The sequence below is a fragment of the Pan paniscus genome, chromosome 9, assembly GCF_029289425.2.
Source record: "Pan paniscus chromosome 9, NHGRI_mPanPan1-v2.0_pri, whole genome shotgun sequence".
NCBI lineage: Eukaryota > Metazoa > Chordata > Mammalia > Primates > Hominidae > Pan > Pan paniscus.
The window spans coordinates 88,578,217-88,596,097 of record NC_073258.2 but is presented as its reverse complement, the minus strand read 5'-3'; the positions used below and the strand labels follow the sequence as shown (position 1 = coordinate 88,596,097).

Sequence of the window (17,881 nt, the reverse complement as noted above, 5' to 3'; positions counted from 1 at the left end):
GATCTGTGTAGCAAACCACCATGGTACACGTTTACCTATGTAACAAACTGGCACATCCTGCACATGTACCCCTGAACTTAAAAGTTGGAAATATATTTTTTAAAAGGATATAATTGGATTGTTTGTAACACAAATAATAAATGCTTGAGGGAATGGACACCCCATTTTCCATTATGTAGTTATTATGCATTACCTGCCTGTATCAAAACATCTCATGTATGCCATAAATATATACACCTAAAATGTACCCCGAAAAATTAAAATAAAAAATTATAAAATACAAGCAAACACACAAATGTGTAATTATTCATGTATTGCAGTGCTGAAATGTCTGACCAGTAGGTGCTCAGAGGAGAGTGAAAAAGTTTGAGGCGATGTTTTTGTGATATTAAGTCAATTACAATAAACCTGGAAAGTACTGCTTACCATCACAGACCCTTAGCATTTACCAACTCATAAAAATCATGATCATTTGAGCTTTTATACCTACCCAACATCTAGAAAACAAACTGCACGTTGCCATATCTGTATGTGCCCATCTGAATCCCAGCCAGAAGAGCCCTGGCCTTCCAGACATGGATTGTTCAGCCTGCACATCCATTCCTAATGCAGGGCTACAGTGGCTTCTTACTCAGCTCTTAGGATTAAAGCCAGTGAACACCAAAACCCTGCTGAGCAATTAACTCTTGACCCATCAGAAACTAAAAGTGCTGCTTGTCAAATAAGTGACTATCAATTGTCCTTAATTCATCTATGTTTCAATGTTTCAAGGGATGTTCTAAATAGAAACACTATACCTATAGCCTGAGTTAGTACATCTCTTTCTGAAGTGGATCCTTTTTGAGCTTTTCTTTGATTAAATTGTACACATTGTAAAGCATATTTTGCAATAAATTATTCACTGGTGCTTTAACTTGCTCAAGCTAAATAGCTATGGTGTATAAAAGGAGAATTGCTGTTTTGAACCTCTTCATTACTGTCTCAACCACAAAATTTCATCATCTTTCTGTAAACCTGTAATAAACTAGAAGTGCATTCACTTTAGAGTTCTTGGCAACACTTCATCCTCTTCTCTTGTTAAAGCCGCAGGGCACATTCCTATGCAGAATTATGGATCTGGAACACAGTGCATTTCATCTTCACAAGAACCCTATGAATTAGGTGTTATTATACCCATTTAACAGATGAGCAAACTGATACTGGAAGTATGTTAGCAGAGCCAGGATTTAAAGTGAGGTGTTCTGGACACAAATCATTACAGTGCTTGCAGAGAAAGAGTGTTTACAAGGCTTCAGTGAAGATTCCTACAGTGTTGATGGATTTAAGGTGGGGGAGAGGAAATTTGGACCAATGGTGCCAATTTTTGAAGTTTCTTATAGAACCAATTTTATGTCTAAAACAACTGTATGCTCCCTTTTCTATTTATGCTATTGGCACCTTTCTCTTAAATTCACTTATACTTGAAATTCCAATGTCATCTGCTCACTTTGTCATCTCCCTCCCTTTGTATAATTTGCCATCAAACTCTGACTGGGTTCCTCTAGAAAGGTCTCTCACATAGACCCTTAGCCCTCACACCTGCCACTTCACTGGGGCCTCCTCAGGTTATTTTCTTACTAAAATATCATCAATGGTTTTTCACTGTCTTCAGAATAGAGTCTGAAGACTTTCAAGATCTGCAAAGATCTGGTGCCAGGTTACCTTTGCCCCTCCTCCATACTCCCTCTCCTGCCCATGGCCACTACTCAGCACTAAGGGCAGGCACTTGTGGAGGAAGTTCAAGTAATGAGTACTGTGCTGAGACTTTCCCTGCACTTCTTATTAAATTTTCAAACAACGCTGAAAGGTAAACACTTTTACTATCATCATTTCAAAGATGAGGACCATGAGGACTGAGGTTAATTACTGTTAAGAAAAAGCAAAGCTGAACCTAGAACTAAGCCTTCTCTCTGACTGGTTTTCTCTGAACTACACTGTCTCTGAGAGCATGTAGTTTACTCCCTGACATCTCAACCTGCCTTACACATCACTGCCTCATGCCTCTGCCCTTGTCCAAGTTCTAATCTGGAATTATTTTCGTCTCTCAACCTTTTAAAATTCCATCCACACTTGTATTATTCATTTTTACATTCACTTAATAAACACAAACTCTCAATGGCAAAAACTGCAGTTACTTTTGCCCCAACCTAATAGCTCTGTCAAAACTTAACAGGTTGACATATTTGCCTGAGATATAATCATTCAAAATAAAATGTAACAGGTTCTGTTCAGGCCCCCTAAATCCACTCTTCTCTTTCCTCCTATCTCAGAGTCAATATCTTAAATGTGGTTTTTATTATTGCTAGGCAAGTTTATATAATTTATAATGTATAATGGACAATATAGAGTGAGTTTTAAACATTTCAAACTATGTATAATCATATCATTCAGCAACTTTTATTCACTAAACATTGGATTTTTGAAATACATTTTTCTATGTTAATATATGTAACTCTAGTATATTTAATTTTTAATAGTATAACATTTTATGTGATACCTCAATTTGTTTATTTTTTTGTAACAGACACTTAAATTGCTTCCAATATTTTGTTCTTACAAATGTTTATGCAATGAATATCCTCATGCAGGTACCCATTTGCACACACGCAAATTATTCTAAACCAAAATATAGTCCTACCAGATGGATTCACAGTCAAATTCTACCAGATATTCCAAGAAGAATTGGTATCAATCCTGCTGAAACTACTCCAAAAGATTGAGAAGAAGAGAATCCTCCCTAACTCATTCTACAAAGCCAATATCATCCTGATTTTTTTTTTTTTTAAAGCCAGGAAGGGACACAGCAAAAAAAGAAAACTATAGGCCAATATGCCTGATGAACATAGATGCAAAAATCCTCAACAAAATACTGGCAAACCAAATCCAACTTCACATTAAAAAGGTAATTCACCATAATCAAGTGGCTTTCATCCGAGATACAGGGATGGTTCAACATACACAAGTCAATAAATGTGATTCACAACATAAACAGAATTAAAAACAAAAATCATATGATCATTTTCAATAGATGCAGAATAAGTATTCGATAAAATCCAGCATCCTTTTATGATAAAAACCCTCAACAAACTAGGCACAGAAGGAAAACACGTCAAAATAATGAAAGCCATATATGGAAGAGGGGGACAAGATGGCCAACTAGACACAGCCAAGAAGTGCCACTCCCACTGAGAGAGAACAAAATATCAGGTAAACCAAAATTACTTGAGCGGATCTTCAGAGAGAAAATACTTATTGGATGGTGAGATGATGCAGATTCTAAAAATAGAGAGAGAGGAAGCTGGGAATCCTGCACAGGGTAGCTGAATGGCTCCTGGGGAAGGGGTGAGTGAAGGAACTGAGGCACAGCCTACTATCACTGCAGACCTCTGAGATCCTACCTACGGGGGACCCCACATGCCCCATGGGCATCTGAGCTGGCAGGGAGATCTTCCCAGAGAGTAGGCAGAGACAAGGCTTCAGGCAGCAAAGAGCCCATGGACTTTTGCATGTGGACAGCTTCGGGGAAGTACGATCATTAGCACCCATCCCCCAGAGCTTCCCCCTCCCTCTAAGAAGCTCTAGCCCCAACTGACTGCCAGGCCAGGAGACAGTGGGATCAGCATCCCCATGGGACTGAAGCATGTCTGTTCTATAGGCCCTTCTGCCTGTCAGCCCATCCCGGGGCCCCCTCTTGGCCGTCACAGGAGCATTGTGCACAGTGCAGCCTCCATTGCCCAGCCTGAATGCTTTGCTCCATCTGAGTACTTTCCTGGTGACCTGGGAGCACTTTAGATGCCCCAGCACAGCTGGAGCTCAACCCCAAGCTGCAGGCCAGACCCAGCACCCCAGGGCTATGTTGTACAGCTCAAGGGTGCCAAGCCAAGATCTGCGGCTGACACTTGAGCAGAGGAGGAGCCCTCATTCTCAGAGTACTGAGAGGGGTAAGATAAATGGGTTCATGGCTCATGATGGGAGTGGGCATTTCTCCATCCACAGGGCCAGCCCAGAAAGGATGTACCCTATCTCTCTGCCAGGGCCTCCATCTGAGGGAGCACACAGCCTAAAGCACCTAACAAAATAAATGTGGTGCAGCACGAGTAATCAGTGTGCTCTCCTCCAAGGCCCAGGAGACTGGTGAGAGGGTCAACTCACTCCCACCTCAAATGCAAAGCATGCCTGTGAATGTGAGGAAATACAAGAGTCACCAAGCTAAGAGCCTATCTATTGGCCATTAGTCCTAAGTGCCATCTACTGGAAGGAAGCTCAAACTACACCACCAGAAAATACTCTGCTAATATGCACCCTGTGATAACCAAGGGCAAGAATCCAGTAACGAATAAAAATCCTGTACAGACCCTTGACCCTCTGGAAGCATCTAGAATTGAATACAACTGACTGTACTCAAATTACACCACAATTAAAAGAACACCAGCCCTCCTAGATGAGAAAGACTCAGCACAAGAACCCCAGCTATTCAAAATGCCAGTGTTCCCTTACCTTCAAATGCACCCACTAGCTCCCCAGCAAAGATCCTTAATGAGACTGAAATGATTGAAATAATAGCCATAGAAATCAGAATCTGGATGGTAAGAAAGCTCATCAAGATTAGGGAGAAAGTTAAAACCCAATCCAAAAAATCTAGCAAAATGATCTGAAGCCAAACACAAAATAGCCTTTTTAAGAAATAACCCAGCTGAACTTCTGGAACTGAAAACTTCATTACAAGAACTATATAATGCAACTGGAAGTATATCAGATAAAAAACAGCCTTTAAAACAACAATCAGAAGGGACAAAGAAGAACATGACATAATGATAAAGGGCTCCATTCACAAGAAGGCTTGGCTATCCTAAATAAAAATGTGCAAGCAATGTGGCACCCAATTCATAAAACAAGTCCTCTCCACCTATGAAAACATTTAGCCTGCCACACAATAATAGTGGAAGACTTTAACACCTCCTGACAGCATTTGACATGTCATCAAAGAAGAAAACTAACAAAGAGATTCTGGAATTAAACACAACACTTGACCAATCGGACCTAATAGACATCTACAGAATACTACACCCAACAACCACAGAGTATACATTCTTCTCACCTGCACATGGAACGTTGTCTAAGAATGACCATATGCTCAGTCATAAAGCAAGGCTCAATAAATTCTAAAAAGTTCAAATCATACCAAGCACACTCTCAGACCACAGCATATTAAATATAAAAGTCAACATCAAAAAGTTCTCTCAAAACTACACAAATACATGGAAATTAAACAATTTGCTGCTGAGTGAACAATAAAATTTAAGCAGAAATTATTTTAAATTGAAATTAATGAAAATAAGGATACAGTTTACAAAATATTGGGGATACATCTAAAGCAGTGTTAAGAGGAAAGTTTTGTAATGCTAAATGCCTCATCAAGAAGTTAGGAAGATCTAAAATTAACAAGCTAATGTTGCACCTGTACAATCTAGAGAAAAAAAAAGAACAAATAAACCCTAAAGCTAGCAGAAGAAAATAATTAACTAAAATTAGATAAATAACTAAATAAAACTGAGACACAAAAATACATACAAAAGATCAATAAAACCAAAAATTTTGTTTTTCAAAATAATAAGTAAAATTGATAGACCATTAGCTAGATTAACACAGAAAAAAAAGAGACTATCCAAATAAGTACAATCAGAAATTACAAAAATGATATAACAACAGACTGCACAGCAATACAAAATATCATCAGAGGCCATTATGAACAACTGTATGCACACAAGTTAGAAAATCTAGAGGAAATGGATAAATTCCTGGAAACATTTGACCTCCCAATATTGGAACAGGAAGAAAGTGAAAACTTGAACAGACCAATTATAAGTTAAAAACTGAAGCAGTAATAAATTTAAAAAAAAAACCTAGAAAACAAAAAAAGCTCTGAACCAGATGGAATCACAGCCAAATTCCACAAGATCTATACAGAAGTACTGGTACTAATTCTACTGAAACTATTCCAAAATATTGAGGAGGAGGGCCTCCTCCCTAACAGCTTCTATGAAGCCAGCATCAGACTGATAACAAAATCTAGCAAAGACACAATAAAAAAAAGAAACTTTAGTCCAATATCCCTGATGAACATAGAGGCAACCATCCTCAACAAAATACTAGCAAACTGAATCCAGCAGCACATAGAAAAGTTAATTCACTTCAATCAAATTGGTTTCATTCCTGGGATCCAAGCCTGGTTCAACATATGCAAGTCAATAAATATGATTCACCACAAGAACAGAACTAAAAGCAGAACTATATGATCATCTCAATGCAGAAAAAGCCTTTGATAAAAATACAACATCCCTTTATGATAAAAAGCCTCAAAAGACTAAGCACCAAGGGAATACACCCCAAAACAATGAAAGCCATCTATGAAGAACCCACAGCTGACATCATACTGAATAGGCAAAAGCTGGAACCATTCCCCTTGAGAACTGGAACAATACAAAGATGGCAACTCTCACCACTCTTATTCAACATAGCACTGGAAGTCCTACCCAGAGCAATCAAGCAAGAGAAATAAATAAAAGGCATGCACATAACAAAACAAAAACAAACTATCTGTCTTTGCTGACAATATGATTCTATACTTAGAAAATCCTAAAGACACTGCCAAAAAGCTCCTAGAACTTATTAACAACTTTAGTAAAGTTTCAGTATACAAAATCAATGTACGAAAATCAGTAGCATTTCTATACACCAATAATGTTCAAGCTGAAAGTCAATTAAGAACACAATCCCATTTAAAACAGACACACCAAAAAATGAAATATGTAGGACTACATCTAACCAAGTAAGTGAAAGATCACTATAAAGAGAACTACAAAAAATTGCTGTAAAAATCAGAAATGACACAAATAAATGGAAAAATATTCCATGCTCATGTATTGGAAGAATCAATATTATTAAAATAAGCATACTGTGCAAAGCAACTTACAGATTCAATGTTATTCCTACCAAGCTACCAGTGTCATTCTTCGCAGAATTAGAAAAAACTATTCTAAAATTCATATGGAACCAAAAATGAGCCTTAATAGCCAGAGCAACCCTAAGCAAAAAGAGCAAAGTCAAAGCCATCACACTATCCAACTTCAAACTATACTATAAGGCTACAGTAACCAAAACAGCATGGTACTGGTACAAAACAGGCCCATATACCAACAGAATAGCACAGAGAACCAAGAAATAAAGCTGCACACCTATAACCATCTGATCTTTGACAGGTTATCTGATCTTTGACAGATGTTTTTGTCAAGCATCTGATTCTTGACAAAAACAAGCATGAGGAAAGGATTCCCTATTCAATAAATGGTACTGGGATAACTGGCTAGCTGTATGTAGAAGAATGAAACTAGATCCATAAGTTTCACCATATACAAAATTAATTCAAGATGGATTAAAGATTTAGCCTAATACCTGAAACCATAAAAATTCCAGAAGAAACCCTAGGAAAAACTATTCTAGACATTGGCCTAGGAATAAATTTACGACTAAGACCCCAAAACCAAGTGTAACAAAAACAAGTAAATGGGACCTAATTTTAAAAAAAGAAACCTTTTGCACAGCAAAACAAATAATCAATGAATACACAATCTACAGAATGGAAAAAGATACTTGCAAACTATGCCTCTGACAAAGGACTAGTGTTCAGAACCTACAAGGAACTCAAACAAATGAGCAAGAAAAACAAATCCCATTAAAAAGTGGACAAATGACATGAACAGACATTTCTTAAAAGAAGATACACAAATGACCAAAAAACATATGAAAAATGCTCATCATAACTAATCATCAGGGAAATGCAAATTAAAACCACAGTGAGATACCACCTTACCTCAGCCGGAATGGTCATTACTTAAAAGTCAGGAAACAAATAGATACTGGCACAGATATGGTCAAAAGGGAACACTTACACACTACTGGAGGGCATGTAAATTAGTGCAATCTCATGGAAAACAATACGGAAATTTCTCAAAGAATTAAAAATAGATTCATCATTTGATTCAGAAACACACTACTGGGTATCTATCCAAAGGAAAAAAATTATTATATCAAAAAGATACCTGCATGTGCATGTTTATCACAGCACAATTCACAATTGCAAAGATATGAAATCAACCAATGAGTGGATAAAGAAAATGTGATATGTATACATGGCATTTAGTTTTGAGGATTAGATTGTAAATATAATAGTAAATATAATGTATCTGTATACATTTTTATAGTATTTTATTTTCATTACAATCTAAATATTTTTAAATTTAATAATCATTATTTAATCAACTTATTATTTAGCAACATGTATTTGAAAAATCTATTTTATTGAGGGTAGTTAGCTTTTAATTATTGATTTCTAACTTAAATATACTGCAATCATAAAACATGGTTTATAAGATATTGATGTCTGGTTTTCATTAAGTTTTACTTTATGCCCTAACACACAGTCAATATTTATCAATGAACCATGTGTAATTGGAAATAATCTTTCTTTAGAGTACAAAGTTAGTAAATGTTCATTAGAACAAACTATTGACTATGTTACTCAAAATGTATATAACCTTAACCTTATCATTTTTTGTTTGCTTTTTTTACTGAGAAGCATTATTCTATAGTAGTTTACAGTATAGACTTGCTGCATTCCAAGCCTGGTTCTACCATATGCAAGCTGAGACCTTGAGCAATCTTTTTAGCCCTTATATACTTCAGTTTCCTTATCTGCAAAGTGAAGCAAATAATAATATATTGTATAAAGTTGTTATTTATTTTAAAGTAGTTGATACATATAAGGGGCAATTATAATAAAATCTATCTATAAAGTTGTTATGACAGTTAAATACGTTGATGCATATTAAGCAACTAAAACCGTGTATACCTTATAGTAAAATCTCAATAAGTGTTACCTGTTTTTAAAAATTATGAGTAAAATCTATGAATGTTATAGTGTATTTACTAAATTTAACTCTTTTTAATTAGCTACACATAACATCGGAATGTTTTTATCTTCCCAGTGATGTGTTCCTTATGCACAGGATAAGGGATATGTTATCATTCCTTATCCTGAATATTCTCTTTTTCCTGTAAACACTATTTTGTGTCATATTTATATAGTTGTATCAGCTTTCTTTGGGATAGTATTTGTCTAGTATAATTTTCTATCCTTTAAAATTTTTTCTGTGTCATTATAATTACATGAATCTCTTATAATCTGCATGTAGCAGTATTTTAATTTCACTTTGATAATTTATGTATTTTTTAATCTTTAGTTTTAGTTTTAGGGTACATGTGCAGGATGTGCAGGTTTGTTACATAGGTAGATGTGTGCCATAGTGGTTTGCTGTACCTATCAACCTATCACCTAGGTATTAAGCCCAGCATGCATTAGCTATTTTTCCTGATACTCTCCCTCCCCACACCCCACCCCAAACAGGCCCCAGTGTGTGTTTTTCCCCTCCCTGTGTCCACGTGATCTCATTGTTCAGCTCTCACTCATAAGTGAGAACATGCAGTGTTTGGTTTTCTGTTCTTGCATTAGTTTTCTGAAGATAATGGCTTCCAGCTTCATCCATGTCCCTGCAAAGGACATTATCTCATTCCTTTTCATTGCTGCATAGTATTCTATGGTGTATATGTACCACATACCACATTTTCTTTATCCAGTCTACCACTGATGGACATTTGGGTTGATTCTGTGTCCTTGCAGTTGTGAATTATGCTACAATGAACATACACATGCATGTATCTTTGTAATAGAACGATTTATATTCCTTTGGGTATATACCAGTAATGGGATTGCTGGGTCAAATGCTATTTCTGGTTCTAGATCTTTGAGGAATCGCCATACCATCTTCCACAATGGTTAAACTAATTTACATTCTCACCAACAGTGTAAAAGCACTCCTGTTTCTCTGCAATCTCACTATCATCTGTTGTTTCTTGACTTTTTAATAATGGCCATTCTGGCTGGCATGAGATGGTATCTCACTGTGGTTTTGATTTGCATTTCTCTAACGATCAGTGATGTTGAGCTTTTTTTCATATGTTTGTTGGCTGCATGAATGTCTTCTTTTGAGAAATGTCTGTTCATGTCCTTTGCCCACTTTTTAATGGGGTTGTTTTTTTTTTTCTTGTAAATTTGTGTTCCTTGTATATTCCGGATATTAGAACTTTGTCAGATGGATAAATTGCAAAGATATTTCTCCTACTCTGTAGGTTGCCTGTTCACTCTGATGTTGGTTTCTTTTGCTGTGCAGAAGCTCTTTAATTAGATCCTGTTTGTCAATTTTTGCCTTTGTCACAATTGCTTTTAGTGATTTCATCATGAAATCTTTGTGTGTACCTAAATTTTCTTCTAGGGTTTTTATAGTTTTTGGTTTTACATTTAAGTCTTTAATCCATCTTGAGTTAATTTTTGTGTAAGGTGTGTGGAAGGGGTGCAGTTTCAATTTTCAGCAAATGAATAGCAAGTTCTCCCAGCACCATTTATTAAATCCTGGTCAGACATGGTTGTTCACACCTGTAATTCCAGCACTTTGGGAGGCCAAGGTGGGCAGATCACCTGAAGTCAGGAGTTTGAGACCAGCTTGGTCAACATGGTGAAACCTTGTCTCTACTAAAAATACAAAAAATAGCCAGGGATGGTGGCGGACACCAGTAATCCCAGCTACTTGGGAGACTCAGGCAGCAGAATTGCTTCAACCTGGGAGGCAAAAGTTGCAGTGAGCCAGGATTGAGCCACTGCATTCCAGCCTGGGCAACAGAGCAAGACTATCTCACAAAAATAAAATAAAATAAAATAAAATTAAAATTAAAATTAAATGAATTCTTTCCCCCATTGCTTTTTTTGGTCAGGTTTGTCAAAGATCAGATGGTTGTAGATGTGCGATGTTACTTCTGAGTTCTCTATTCTGTTCCATTGGTCTGTGAGTTCTATACTGTTTTGGTTATTGTAGCCTTACAGTATAGTTTGAATACTGGTAGGGTGATACCTCCAACTTTGTTCTTTTTGCTGAGGATTGTCTTGGCTATACAGGCCCTTTTTTGGTTCCATATGAATTTTAAAATTGTTTTTTTCTAATTCTGTGATGAATGTCAATGGTAGTTTAATGGGAATAGCATTGAATCTATAAATTACTTTGGGCAGCATGGCCATTTTCATGGATATTGATTCTTCTTATCCATTAGCATAGAATAGTTTTCATTTGTTTGTGTCCTTCCTCTCTGGCTCCCTTAAGAAGAGTTTTGTAGTTCTCTTTGAAGAGGTCCCTCACATCCCTGTTACCCCAGCTGTTAACTCTTTTTATTCTCTTTGCAGCAATTGTGAATGGGAATTCATTCATGATTTGGCTCTCTGCTTGCCTGCTGTTAATGTATAGGAGTGCTTGTGACTTCTGCACATTGATTTTGTATCATGAGACTTTGCTGAAGTTGTTTATAAGCTTAAGAAGCTTTTGGGTTGAGATGCTGGGGCTTTCCAGATATAGAATCATATCATCTGCGAAAAAAGACATTTGACTTCCTCCCTTCCTATTTGAATACCTTTAATTTCTTCCTCTTGCCTGATTGTCCTGGCCAGAACTTCCAATGCTATGTTGAATAGGAGTGGTGAGAGAGGGCATTCTTGTCTTATGCCAGTTTTCAAGCGGATTGCTTCTAGCTTTTGCCCATTCAGTATGATATTGGCTGTGGGTTTGTCATAGATGTCTCTTATTATTTTGAGGTATGTTCCTTCAATACCTAATTTGTTGGGAGTTTTTAACATGAAGTGATGTTGAATTTTATCAAAGACCTTTTCTGCATCTATTGAGATAATCATGTGGTTTTTGTCTTTGGTTCTGTTTAGGTGATGAATTACGTTTATTGATTTACGTATGTTGAACCAGCTTTGCATCCCAGGAATGAAGCCAACTTGATAGTGGTGGATAAGCTTTTTGATGTGCAGCTGGATTTGGTTTGCCAGTGAGAATTTTTGCATTGATGTTCATCAGGAATATTGGCCTCAAGTTTTCTTTTTTGTTGTTGTTGTATCTCTGCCTGGTTTTGGTATCAAGATGATACTGTCCTCATAGTTAGGGAGGAGTCCCTCGTTTTCAATTGTTTGAAATAGTTTCAGAAGAAATGGTATCAGCTCCTCTTTGTATTTCTGGTAGAATTCAGTTGTAAATCCATCTGGTCCTGGGCTTTTTTTGGCTGGTAGGCTATTTATTACTGCCTCCATTTCAGAAGCTGTCATTGTTCTATTCAGGGATTTAACTTCTTCCTGGTTCAGTCTTGAGGGGATGTATGTGTCCAGGAATGGATTCATTTCTTCTAGATTTTCTAGTTTATTTTTGCATAGACCTGTTTAAAGTATTCTATGATGGTTGTTTGTATTTCTGTGCAGTCAGTGGTGATATCCCCTTGACCATTTTTGTCTATTTGATTTTTCTCTTTTCTTATTAGTCTAGCTAGCAGTCCATCTTTTTTATTAATTTTTTCAAAAAACCAGCTCTTGGATTGCTATTTGAAAGGTTTTTTGTGTCTCTATCTCCTTCAGTTCTGCTCTGATCTTGGTTATTTCTTGTCTTCTGTAGCTTTGGGGTTTGCTTGCTCTTGGTTCTCTAGTTCTTTTAGTTGTCATGCTGGGATGTCAATTTGAGATCTTGCGAGCTTTTTAATTTGGGCATTTTAGTGCTGTCAAATTTCCTCTTAACACCACTTTAGCTGCATTCCAGAGTTTCTGGTACCCTGTCTGTTTTCACTGGTTTCAAGGAACTTCTTATTTCTCTCTTAATTTCATGATTTACCCAGGGTCACTTTCATCAATTTCTATGTATTTGTGTAATTTTGAGTGAGTTTCTTACTCTTGAGTTCTAATTTGATTGTGCTGTGGTCTGAGAAACTGTTATGATTTCAGTTCTTTTGCCTTTGCTGAGGACTGATTTACTTCCAATTATGTAATCAGTTTTAGAGTAAGTGCCATGTGGCACTGAGAAGAATGTATATTCTGTTGTTTGGGGGTGGAAAGATCTGTAGGTATCTGTTGGATCAGCTTGGTCCAGAGCTGAGTTCAAGTCCTGTATATCTTTGTTAATTTTCTGTCTCAATGATCTAATATTGACAGTGGGGTGTTAAAATCTCTCACTATTATTGTGTGGGAGTATAAGCCTCTTTGTAGGTCATTAAGAACTTGTTTTGTGAATCTGGGTGCTCCTGTATTGGATGCATATATATTTAGGATAGTTAGCTCTTCTTGTTGAATAGACCCTTTTACCAATATGTAATGCCTTTCTTTGTCTTTTTTGATCTTTGTTGATTTAAAGTCTGCCAAGACAAGCTCGGTCAAGAAGACCCTGATCTGGTGGCACTAGAGGAATTAAAGACACACACACAGAAATATATAGGTGTGGAGTGGGAAATCAGGGGTCTCACAGCCTTCAGAGCTGAGAGCCTCGAACAGAGATTTACCCACATATTTATTGACAGCAAACCAATGATAAGCATTGTTTCTACAGATTACAGATTAACTAAAAGTATAACTAAAAGTATTCCTTATGGGAAACAAAAGGATGGGGTGAAATAAAGGGATGGGTTTGACTAGTTATCCGCAGCAGGAGCATGTCCTTAAGGCACGGATCGCTCATGCTTTTGTTTGTGGTTTAAGAACGCCTCTAAGCAGTCTTCCTCCCTGGGTGGGCCAGGTGTTCCTTGCCCTCATTCTGGCAAACCCACAACCTTCCAGTGTGGGCGTCATGGCCATCATGAACATGTCACCGTGCTGCAGAGATTTTGTTTATGGCCAGTTTGGGGGCCAGTTTACAGCCAGATTTTGGGGGCCTATTCCCAACAAAAGTCTATCTTGTCAGAAACTAGGATTACAACCCCTACTTTTTTCTGTTTTAAATTTGCTTGGTAAAATTTCCTCCATCCTTTTATTTTGATCTTATGTGTGTCCTTGCATGTGAGATAGGTCTCTTGAATACAGTACAGCAATGGATTTTGACTCTTTATCTAGCTTGCCACTCTGTGTCTTTTAATTGGGGCATTTAGCCCATTTACGTTTAAGGTTAATATTGTTATGTGTGAATTTGATCCTGACATCGTGATGCTAGTTGGTTATTTTGCAGACTTGTTTATGAATTTGCTTCATAGTTTCACTGATCTGTATATTTCAGTGTGTTTTTTGTAGTGGCTGGTAACAGTTTTTTCTTTTCCATATTTAGTGCTTCCTTCAGGAGCTCTTGCAAGGCCTGGAGATGACAAATTCCCTTAGCATTTGCTTATCTGAAAAAGATTTTATTTCTTCTTCACTTATGAAGCTTAGTTTGGCCAGATATGAAATTCTAGGTTAAAAAAAAATTCTTTTAAGAATGTTGAAAATTGGCCCCCAATCTCTTCTGGCTTGTAGGGATTCTGCTGAAAGGTCTGCATGTCTTTTAATTGGTATTTTAAGTATGATTAATCATAGTATTATCATTGTGTACTTGGATTTAATTCTAGGTTTTTATTTTGTGCCTTTTTACTTATTATTTCTTATTCATCTGTTTTATTGATCACATGTATTTTATTCCTCTTTTGTCCTCTCACTGTTTGAAAGTTAGATAATCTATTTTTCTGTTTAACATGTATTCTCAACTTTAAAAAAATCAAATTCACTTCCCCTAAATTTAAGGTTCTTAGAATGCTTTACTGCAATCACCCTCCACCTTACAGCTTATTGTTATCCAGTAGTTTAATGTTTTATAACTTACTTATTCTAAACTTTATTCATTATTAATGTTTAAACAGTTAATGCTTATTTTATAAATTTCCATGTTTGTCAATATTTTTGCTTCACAATTTTTCATTTTGAGTTTAATTTTCTCCTTCCTGAAAGAGGAAAAGTATGCATTTTTGTAAATTTATCACATGAAGTAAACTCTGTAGAATCATTTCCAGTGAGTATCTATTAGTGGTAAACTAATTCAGTTTGTGTTTATCTGAAAATGTGTTTATTTTGACCTTGCACTTAAAGTGTAGAGTTTTAGGCTGATGGTTATTTATCTCAGCACATAGAAAATCTTTTGCAGTCTTAATTTCTAACACTGCTGTTGAAAAAGCTGGCTGACAAACAAACTTTAATTCTTTCTTAGGTAATCAATCTTTCTCTGATTGCATTTAGGATTTGTCAGTATTTGTCAGTTTGACAATACACATCAAGGTGAGGATATCTTTCTCTGACTTTTGCTTGGAAATTTTTCTTATATTTTCTGAGAATTCATCTATTTTATAAATTCTGGACAAAGTCTTTACCATGATTTAAAATATTTCTTCTTTCCCATTCTCACTTTATTCTATTTCTGAAATCCCTATTAAACAAATATTGAGCCTTCTTATTCTATCCTTGATGTCATGTATCTTCTTTCATTTTCCATTTCTTTCTCCCTGATAGACATGTTCTGAGAAATTTGCTGAGATCAGTTTTTTAAATTCCAATTCTCTGAGTTTAATATGCATTTTAGCCCACTCAATGGGTTCTTTTACTATATTTAATGTCATTTATTTATGCAATCACTTAACAATATGTATTTTACTAGAACCTATGTAAGCACTGTACTTTATTTGATAAAGTTGTTTCCCATAGCTAACAATCCTGATATCACCATATATTGAAAGATTAAAGATGGTGGATAGTGGGAGCCAGGTTTCTTATTGTTGAAGATGGAAATTACTTACAAACAAAAGGAGGTGGCTAGAATGATCTATATGGTAATGGACTAGAGTTGTAGACATTAGTATAAACTCATGCTTAGGTTAATATAAATATAGATGTTACATATGTAAATAGCTATATTAATATTTATATACATGGGTAAGTGTGGATACATATATTTCTTTTCTCTGTCAGCTGAAAGAACAAGAAGCAATAATAACCATGTAGCAATGAGCACACCTAGTGCCAAGATCTTGGTTTCTAATGCCATTTGCAATAGAAAGAACCATGGCCCCTTGGAGAAATGAGTGATTTTAGAACTAGAACAGAAAATGTACAAGATAAGCCTGGAGCATCTTGCAATGCCAAAAAGTAAAAATACGCTAAGAAAAATTAAAACAAATAAAACTACATGATGAGGGCATGAGAAAGAGACACAGAAGCCAGCTGAAAAAGCTTTTGATTGCCTAAGCTAGAACAATTTCAGCAACAAAATTAATAAAGCAGTACTGGTTTGTAATCTATCATATAAATTAAATATCCATGTATTGTTGCTGATATGAATAAATGATTAAATAAATAAATGGAGAATAGGCATATTTTTCCATGCAGATGAACTCAACATGTTTTTATACATACTCTGTCCTTAGGGAAGTGGAATATACCTTTCCACTCCTTAATGCAGTCTGTGCATACAGATGTGCTTCAGGGAGTACAGTATGAAAAGGGTAAAAAAAAAAAAAAAAAAAAAGGTTGTACAAATCTGACAAACATTACTTCAGCCCAGTGATTAATGTCAATATTAATACTGATAAGTGATGTTGACGATAATATGTGCCCCTGGTATGATGTGATGAAAATGTACTTTACCTCTGTAGTGTTCTCCCCAAAAACATGAGCCCAATCTAATCATGAGACAAACATCTGACAAATCCTAGGGACATTCTATAAAATACCTGACCAGTATATCTAAAAACCTGTCAAGGTCATCAAAAACAAGGAAAGCCTGAGAAACTGTCACAGCCAAGAGGAGGTTAAGGAGATATGACAACCAAATGTAATGTGGTATCTTGGGTGGGATCCTCGAACACAAAAAGACATTAGGTAAAAACTAAGAAAATCTGAACAAAGTATCAACTTTACTTAATAATGCTAATAGTAATAATACAGAGAGATTGGTTCATTAATTATAGCAAATTGTTAATAATAGAAGAAACTGAGTGTGGGTTTAGATAAACTCTCTGTACTATAGTTACAATTTTTCTGTAAATCTAATATTGTTTTTAAATAAAAACACTATTTATAAACTACATATTTTATAGCTTCCATTGCATTGTGTCATTATCTAAAGGGTTTAGGAATCTAATACTGCCATTTGTGTGTGTATGTTTGCCTATTAATTCTTGTTCATAGTAGATTGTTTTGGGGGGAGCTTTACATTTTTTATTATGAGTTTATTTTCACTAAGACTTTATATCAGGGTCTTTTTTACAGCCTGTGTTGAAATAGTGTCACTCCAGAATGGTTTTTACATTGCTTCTTCTAGGTAGCTCAGAGAAGTCACTCACCATTTTTGTGTCAGTCTCTCAGATGATTCCAAATCTGTAAAAGATTAAGGGTCATTATTGTGAATTCAGAGGAAGGTTTCTTTCTCACCAGAGACTTAGGTGAGAGAACTCACACTTCTAGTCCAGCACTGAGCCATGCTGAATCCTTCATGCTGCACTCTGCTGTGTGGGGGCTGATTGATATGTACAGGGGAGTGGGCTCCCTAAGGGTATGAGACCAGCTTCCTTGTTGGGAGATTTTTTTGATCCATCTTTTTACTTAAGGTGTAATAGCTCTGATGGCCTGAGATGTGTGTGGCTAGGGAAAGGACTCAGTTCCAATGCTCTGTCTCACGGTACCTCATCTTGTCTCCAAGCCCTCCAGTTACCAAGACTGATACCTGTTTCACTCAATCCCCAGTCAGTCATATCTTGGACTCCTAGGTTCACATGTTAAACCTCTATGAACTTCCCTCTTCATTTTTGGCCCCTCACAACTTACTCTGTTTATTAATTCAACTATGTAGTTAAAAGGAAGTATCTTACATTTAAGTCAGAATCACTTGGTATTTGAACCCAGAGATTTAGAATT

General features: G+C 36.1%; 1 long non-coding RNA gene across 1 annotated transcript in view; it reads right to left on the bottom strand.

The window, feature by feature from the left end:
• The window catches only part of LOC134731202 (uncharacterized), a 280,179-nt gene extending 262,830 nt beyond the window's left edge, over positions 1 to 17,349 (bottom strand). Inside the window, exon 1 of the long non-coding RNA XR_010113372.1 lies at positions 17,311 to 17,349. This is a non-coding gene — a long non-coding RNA (uncharacterized LOC134731202). The remainder of the gene's footprint in view (positions 1 to 17,310) is intronic.
• Between the last annotated feature and the right edge of the window lie 532 nt (positions 17,350 to 17,881).